The following is a 9107-nucleotide window of genomic DNA, read 5'->3' as shown; positions in this document are numbered from 1 at the left end:
AAACATTATTCTAAGTGCTGAGGATAAATACAGCCCCCCTTTAAGATCCTTACAATCTAAGAAGGGACGCAAATAGTATAGTTGTTAACTTGTGATGAACTGCATATGGTGAAGAAAATATTAAGTGAATCTCCTTTTTAAGCAAAAGTCCAGGAAAATGGAGGGTACATGCAGATTTACTTTTCTGATAAGAAGGTAACTGAGTCATAAGAAAATTGTTTTCATTAAATTTTTTCAGCTGTCAGAAAAGCTAAAAATCAAATATTAGTTGCCAATGTTAATAATAACCGATCAATCAAAATGAGTATTTACACTGGAGTAAAACCTTCTTAAATTTAACTTTAAAAAATTAAGAGCAGCCCTGGCCACATGGCTCAGCTGGTTGGAGCATCATTCCATACACCAAAAGGTTGCAGGTTTGATTCTCAGTCAGGGCACATACTTGGTTATGAGTTCAATCCTGAGTTCCTCTCTCTATCTCTCTATCTCTTTCCCTCTCCCTCTCTAAAATGGAAACATATCCTCAGGTGAGGATTTAAAAAAATTAAAAGCAGAATTTAATTGCTCTTGACCAATAAAGATTATAAAACTTACAATTTAAGAAATGACTTTATAAGAGCAACTAGTAACTATTGATGGAGAAGACACCACTGGGAAATTTTTAGAACACGGGGATGAGGACAAAGCACCTCTCTGTACCACAGAGACCAAGACAGACCACATTTGATGGGGTAAGAGGAGCAGCAACACGCTAACTTCATTGTCCCTTCCTTAAGCCAGGGCAGCACCTTATGGAGAGGTCGCCCCTGAGCCTACATTCTAACATTGGGAGAACAGAGCCCATGGTGGACATCAGCGAACCCAGCATTGTGGGTCACTTCTTGGGAGTTCCCACTGTTTCATCTGTGAGGGATTGTGAGGGAATCTGTGAGGCTTGACCATTGGGAATCTGATTTTGGCAGAGAAAGGAAGAGGGGTTTGCAATAAAACAACACTAATATTTGAGCAGACCAACTTTTTACCTGCAGCACCCAAGTAGTAACCTGTCTCTCCCCACACCTGCCACATCCTCCCACCATGGTGGTGGTGCCCTGAGATCCAGGAGACTCAGACACAGTGGAGTCACCCACTATTCTGGTCATCCAGTCAGCAGCTCTCACAACCACAGCAGTGCTAACCTCCCCGCTGCTCCCCACCTCCTCACCACCCCCCCGCCCCCTCCACCCCCCCACCCCCCAAACCCCCCCCACCCCCGCCGCTCCACGGAAACACAGACAGAGGTGGGCACCAGCAATCCTGGAGGTGCAAGTAGCAGGCAAATAAAACAAAAACTTGCATTATACCACCATCTACTGAAAAACAAAAAGAAACGTCTAATTATCAACCTGCTGAATTGTTAAAACCAAAAATGTGCCTAAATGAAAAAAGCGTTCATTACTTCAAATGTGCTAAGTCGAAGAACAATACACCCAATGCCATGAATGAGCAAGGTAACATGGTATCACAAAAAGAAAATGACAATTCTCCAGAAACCAAATTCAGAGTCATGGAATATTGTGACCTAAATAATAAACAATTCAAAATAACGATCAAGAAGAAACTTAACTAGATACAAGAAAACTCAGAAGGGCTGTTCTACAAGCTCAGGAATAAAATTAATGAACAGAGGAGTACAATACCAAAAAGATTAAAACTCTAAAAAAAGAACCAAACTAAAATTCTGGAGCTAAAGAACTCAATAAATGAGAAAAAGAATGCATTAAGAAGCATTAAAAATAAAGCAGAGCATATGGAAAAGAGAATTAGCAAACCCAAAGGCACAAACCTAGAAATGATTGAGGTGGTCTGAAGTACTTCTTCCAGCAAATGGTAGTGCCTTACAAACACAGGAGGTAAAATAAAAGTGTGTTAATTTTAAAACACAGGTGAGTACTGGCAAAAGTTTTCTAAAAGTGTATATAGTATATCTTCATTTTCCTTATCTCTAAACAATTATCATAAGAGTATATTCAATTTATTGTTGGAATTTGCCATCTACACTAATAAAAGAGAAAAATGGTAATTGGCGTACGACCGCTACCCTTCCCATTGGCTAATCAGCATATCCTTATGCAAATTAACTGTCAGCCAAGATGGCGGCCGGCAGCCAGGCAGCTGGAAGCGAACATGAGGCTTGCTTGCTCCCGTGACTGCAGACTCCAACGTTCCCCGCCTGACTTGCCGGGACTCTGAGCTGGCAGTTTGAAACATTCTAACAAATATAGCCGGCTGGGATCTCAGAGCTGAAGTTATACATTGTTTCGATTATAGAACCGCAAACAAACCAGCAGCGGAAGCCTCAGAGCTAGAGCCAGAGCTAAAGCTGGCCCAGAAGAAAAAAAAAAAAGAAAAAAAGGAGCGGTTGGGAGCTTCAGTCAGCCTGAAAGCAGCCCTCAGCCCCTCACCCAGACTGGCCAGGCACCCCAGTGGGGACCCCCACCCTGAAGGGTGTGTGACCAGCTGCAAACAGCCATCATCTCCTCATCCAGGCTGGCCAGGCACCCCAGTGGGGACCCCTACCCTGATCCAGGACACCCTTCAGGGAAAACCAGCCAGCCCCCAGGCCTCTATCCTATATAGTAAAAGGGTAATATGCCTCCCAGCACCGGGATCAGCGGAGCTGAGAGGCCTCCTGGCACCAGATCAGCATGACAGGGTGCAGCACCCAAACCCCCTGATCGCCCTGAGGCTCTGTGTGTGACAGGGTGCGGCGTCCCAACCCCCTGATCGGCCCTGCTCTGTGTGTGACAGGGGGTGGCGCCCTAACCCCCCCCCACGGGCCCCCACGGTGTGCGTGACGTGGGGGAAGGGGCTAGAGCCATAACCTCCCCCTCGGCCCTGCCCTGAGTGTGACAGTGGTGGCGCCCCAACCCCCTGACGGGCCCTGCTCTTGTGTGTGACAAAGGTAGAGCATAACCTCCCCCATTTGGCCTGCCCTGAGTGTGACAGTGGCGGGCAGCCCAACCCCCCTGATCCGCCCCTGCTCTGTGTGTGACAGGGGGCGGTGCCCCAATTCCCCTATCGGCCCTACTCTGTGAGTGACAGGGGGTAGCTCCCCAACCCCCTGATCGACCCTGCTCTGTGTGTGACAGGGTACGGAGCCCCAACCACCCTGATGGGCTCTGCTCTGTGAGTGACAGGGGGTGGCGCCGCAACCTCCCCATCGACCCTGCCCTGAGTGTGACAGAGGGGCGGTGCCCCAACCCCCCAATCGGTCCTACCCTGAGCGTGACTGAGGGTGGCATCGCAACCTCCCAATCCGCCCTGCTCTGTGCATGACAGGGGGCGGCCCCCAACTCCCCAATCACCCTGCCCTGAGCCCAACCAGGGGCTGCACCTAGGGATTGGGCCTGCCCTCTGCCACCCAGGAGCAGGCCTAAGCCAGCAGGTCATTATCTTCCGAGGGGTCCCAGGACTGCGAGAGGGCACAGCCGGGCTAAGGGACCCCCCCCTTCCCCCCCAAGTGCACAAATTTTTGTGCACCGGGCCTCTAGTTCTGCTATAAAAGCAACCCACAAAAGCTTTTCTGACTTGCTGACTTAAAATTTTTTATCTTTTAAAAATATAGTTAATTCCAAGGAAATTCAGAGTAAATCCACTCTTTTCAGGTTCATTTCTTTCCCTCACACATTATTTTCCAATCTTGTTATGATCACAGACATTTTTGTTAATTGAATGAACACTGCTGTGGATTCTCTCTTCAAAAAAGATGAACATATGCTTGTATACATAAAATTTTGTAAGTAATTTCCAAGGGTCCATGAACCAATGATTAAGAAACCATGCTCTAATAAAATCATGCTTGAAACTCACAGTAATTCTTTTAATGACCAATTTATTATTCAACATATTGATACAGAAGTGGTTCACAACCAGGACTATGAGAAAGTCCTTTTTAGATTTACATGTAAAACATTCATTTGACACGGGTGATACTTTGAGAACCTGTTAAGAAAGTTCATAATCAAAAAGAATTGTCATGATTTTATTTCAGTTTTAAATAAATTAAGCCACACCTTCTGCTATATTTAAATATATTTCTTATTGATTTTGGAGAGAGGAAGGGAGAGGGAGAGAAAGTCAGAAACATCAATGATGAGAGAGAATTATCAATTGGCTGCCTCTGCACTGGGGATTGAGCTCGCAACTTGGGCATGTGCCCTGACCAGAAATCGAACCGTGACCTCCTGGTTAATGGGTGGACACTCAACCACTGAGCCACAGCAGCTGGGCCTTTCTGCTATATTTAAAAACAATGGTCCACGAATGGGGAAAACACTTTATTCAGTGTAGTAACAATAGTTAGTGTACAGATGGGTTTGTAGACCCTGAGGAATAACTCCAAGACACATAAACCCCACTCCAACACAGTTCCAGAGGCATGAAGCCTGACTGGGAAAATATTTGAAAAGTTTCTAAGAGAAAGTTTTTTATTTAAATACAGAAGGATATCATCTGACAGACTATTAACAAAAAAAGTTTATTATAATATAACCCCTGTAATTATATTGCACTGCTCTTTTAAAATAGCCCTCATTTGTTTCAATAAGCTATTTGCATTTTGTTTCAAAAAGATTTCTTCCCAGCAAATTGTTTCCATTTTCATTTATAACCTGGTGTGACACAAAATGAACCTGATTCTATAAATTACCATGGAAAGTAGTGGGCCAACAATTTGACAGAACAAAGCCTCACGGATATAACAAGCCAGAGGGGAATATGGTGTTTGCAATTGCAGACTAAAATTGAAGAAGAAAAACATTTGAATTGCAAATAGCATATCAAAAATGGACACTACTCATGACTGCTTTATACAATAGCTTTTTAGGCCTGAGGTAAGAAATGAAAAGCTGGTCACTCTGTTTAGTACCACTGAATACTCATACTACTCTAGTATTCTCAAGGTCACTAGTGTTGAGTCCTGCACTAGAAGTGAACCTGAGGTCATTGACCTTTGATTGCTTTAAGGCTAGCAAACAACTTAAGGAGCTTTAAAGCTTTGCTTCACAGAGTCATGACCAGGTAGCTTAATAAAGCCACTTTGTGTGGGACCAAAACCAAGTTTTGCTGTGTTTATGGACATTTTGTCACAGAATTAAAGTTAACATTTTAAAAAATTCTCTTTGCAACAGAGGAATCCAGACATGCTCTATTTGCAAACTGACTGCATGAAACGAAAAGCACGGTAATTCTGAAGCCGTTGGCTTGGATAAAATGAGAATGTGATTAAAAAGAAAAGGGGTAGTAAAAGATCGTGCTGGGAATTGAAAATAAAAATCTGAAACGACGCCCCAGCTCGCCCATAAGGTCTTTTCACAGCAGAAAGCTCTACTGTCCCAAGGCCCATGTGCTTTCCCTCCTATTGCCTAGTCACATGCTTTGTATTAACAATCTCCACAAGCAATCAAAATTATTTACATTCAGAATATGCGCTGCATTACTCTAATGCTAATAACGACCTAAAATTATTTGTTTATTTTTATATTGAAGAGGAAAAAAGACTTTTAAAACTCTGTATTTCTTTTCATTCCAAACTCTGTTGTCACTAGCTCCTTTTCCAACACCAAGCACATTACCAATCTTTTCAGGAAAATTCCAGACCCATACTTTAAGCTAAATTGTGATTCTTGAGAGTATAAATACACGTGGGGAAAAAAGGAATCTTTTTGGCTTTGTTTCTCTATACAGCAATAGTATACAAAGCACAGAGGCTTTTTCAAACACATTTCACAGGATCACCGACTCAGAACAGAAGGGCGGTTTGGGAATCATGTAATGAATGCTCTCATTTTACACATAAAGAAGCTTCGACTCATATGATTTATGAAGGGTGACCCAGTTAGTGGCAAAACTGGTGCCAGATAGTTCCCAGGTCCATAAGCCACAAGCCCTGGTGATGCTCAGTGTGTATACTGAGGTCAAAATCCTCTCAGTTGATAATGAGTAACTTCATTCTTCCATTTCCTATTTCCACTATGACTACCCTGGTTTAGGTTTTAATCTCTATTTTATATGACTTCAAACTCTCATTATGTCAAGTTAATTGTCTAATACTCCAATGCTACACTAATTTTCCTGAGTCTCCTTTTGTCTACTTTGACAAAGATGGCCATATTTTTCTCTAGGCCTCCTTAGAAAAATATGGCAACCAAAATTCACATCCAATCTGAAGTCTAGGTCCACAATTTTCACCTAAAGTCAGCTGCAGTGACTGAGCAAAGGAAGACACAAGAGGGAAAGCAGGTTCCACATGGGAAACAAGACAAGTTTGATTTCTGATGCACTTTATCACAGCTATCAAACTTTCAGAAGTAGGATAGACCAGGACATTAGCTTGCCCAAGATTTCCCAAAGAGTGCTCCTAGGAACTCTAGAGGCACAAAACAGTGGTGTTAATAATGTTGTGGCCAGGTAGATTTAGGAAACTGTGCAGTTATTATACAAACTTAAATGGATTTCTTTCCTATAAAATTCTCAGAACCTTGTAATTGTTAACAAGCCTAGTAACAAACCAAGGCAGGAGAATTTTAGGTGGTATGTCCCAAACTAACTTGACCAAGAAACCCTTTTACAGACTTTCCCTTAGAATGACTGTTAGTGAGGAATATCGCTTGGGGAAATGCTGATCTAGACCAATGTGACAAATTGTAACTTAGTGGCAGAGTCAGAACAAGCACCAAATCTCTTTCTTTTCAATCTAATGTTTACTGACAGGACTATTTCTGTTTATCTTGGGCTTTTATGGCTGTAGAAAACTCCGCCAACCTTTATCAAATAAGAAGAAAATGGTGAGAGAGGCAGAGACAACAGGGAGCTTCATCCGGGTGAGCTGATCACAGGCCTGAAGAGAAGCATGGAGAATGCTATCTTCGCACAAGACTCAAACTGAAAGGCATAATTCTTAGTTGAATAATAATAAGCAGTAAAAAAAAGTGTGTGTAAAGATAAAGCATTAAAATTATTTGAATTAAACTTGAAATAAACAGAAACTCTCAGGACATGTATTAAAGGTACTTTTTAAAAAATGCATTGAAAATTTTCTCAACTCCCATTAGCCAAAAATAAAACATTTTAAGCAATAACACAAATAGTAACTGCAATTGATTGAAAACTTCATATTATGTTTAAATCAATTGTTTATATGTACATATAAATATGGCATACATAAATATATATATTTTCAGGACACATTTAGATAATTCTAGGTAAAAGAATCACATATATAATATGTTTCCTATACAAACTATACCTTAGGTAACCAAATAGTTGATGTGGGGAAGCTTCTCTTTACAGAAATTTTCCAAGTAATAAATGAAGAAGAAATGATAGACTTACAGAAATAATGGATCTGAGCAATGATCATCAAGGCCTTTAAATCACAAAAAAAGAGACTTATGGAAAATTTTTCTGCCTCTTGGTGGATCTCCTATAAGGTATTCTTGTCCTAAAATTGAGCATGATTTTGATCAATCCTCTATTTGCAAGTACCTTTTGTAGTAAATACAGGATGCAGAAGAGCATATTAAAAGACACCAGTATAGTGCAATGAGCAAAAATTAACAATGTCGGAAAATCTATAGAGCAAACACCCTGGTTTCTTCAACAAATCATGCATGAGGGAGAAAGAGGGCAGGAAAATTATAAATTTGAGACATAGCAGCTAATTTCAAATGCATGTCCTTTATTTGGATCCTGACTTAATTTTTGTGTGTGTGATAATGTTGCTATTTTTTTAAGTAATTAACTTCCAGAGATACATGCAGATACTAGAGAAATGTGGTTCAAAATATTTCATTGTTGGGTGAGATCTTTTTAAAAATGAAACAAGATTGGCTCTGAGATTATAATTGTTGATGATGGGTAATGACTGTATAAAAGGATTATACTATTTTCTCTACTTTTATATATGTTTGAAGTTATCCTTAATATTCATTGCTAAATCACAGTATAATTTTTCATACCACATCATATTAAGTCAAAAGGAGATAATCAATGCTTGATTATAAAATGGTCAAAGTTTATAAAATTAGTCATTTACTCATCCAATATTTTTTCTACCTATAGAATTGTCACTCCATCACCTTTTCCACTGAAAAACATCATATAGTAATGATAACTACCATTTATGAAATACCATTTATTCAGAACTTAGTATAAAAGGCAAGATGTAGAGCTGATTATATAGTTGATATAAGTTTCCATTTTATATTATTTTGTCATTTATATTTATTGTGAATCTTTATGACAAAAGTTAAAATCACACATCGCAAAATTTAGAAGAAAAATACGTCTCTTTAACTCTTTCCCAAATTTAACCACATTTCATGATACTTTCCTTTTTGCTGTATTCACTGCACATGTGTGTACAAAATCTGTAGCTCAATATCACAAACTTAATCTATATTTCACCAACTACTTTATTGAGTGTACTTATTCCCTAATCTATTATATTGTAAATAATCCAATAATTAGGTCCTTATTAATTACTGGGAAAAATCTCTGGGTCTCAATAAATCCAATTAAAACATTAAAAAGTATTGTGTGTTTTTAAAATAACAGTTTTTTTCAAACAAACAAATAACACATAGATACAGACAACAGATTCATGCACTGGTGGGGCCCTTCAGCCGGGCCTGCACCCTCTTGCAATCCGGGACCCCTCAGGGGATGTCAGAGAGCCGGTTTCAGCCTAATCCCCACCGGTGCACGAATCTGTGTGCCAGGCCTCTAGTATATTATAAATCATAACACAGACAAATGGCATTCCCTACAGAGACGGCTTCAGACCAGAGGTCAGCAAGCTCTTTCTGTAAAGGGGTGGATGGTAAATATTTTATCCTTTGCCAACCATGCAATCTCTGTGCAACTACTCAACCCTGTTGCTGCAGCATGAGAGCAACCCGCACATGTGAATAAATGAGAGTGGCTGTGTTCTAATAAAACTTTATGACACTGGAATTTTAATTTTATATAATTTTCATGTATTAGGAAATGTTATTTTTATTTTGGTTCTTTTCAACCATTTAAAAATTTAAAAACCGTTCTTAGGTGGCAAACCTTCAGAAACA

Source organism: Myotis lucifugus, unplaced genomic scaffold (assembly GCF_000147115.1).
Source record: "Myotis lucifugus unplaced genomic scaffold, Myoluc2.0 scaffold_81, whole genome shotgun sequence".
Classification (NCBI taxonomy): domain Eukaryota; kingdom Metazoa; phylum Chordata; class Mammalia; order Chiroptera; family Vespertilionidae; genus Myotis; species Myotis lucifugus.
The sequence above is the reverse complement of the archived record's forward strand: the minus strand, read 5'-3'. Positions refer to the sequence as shown.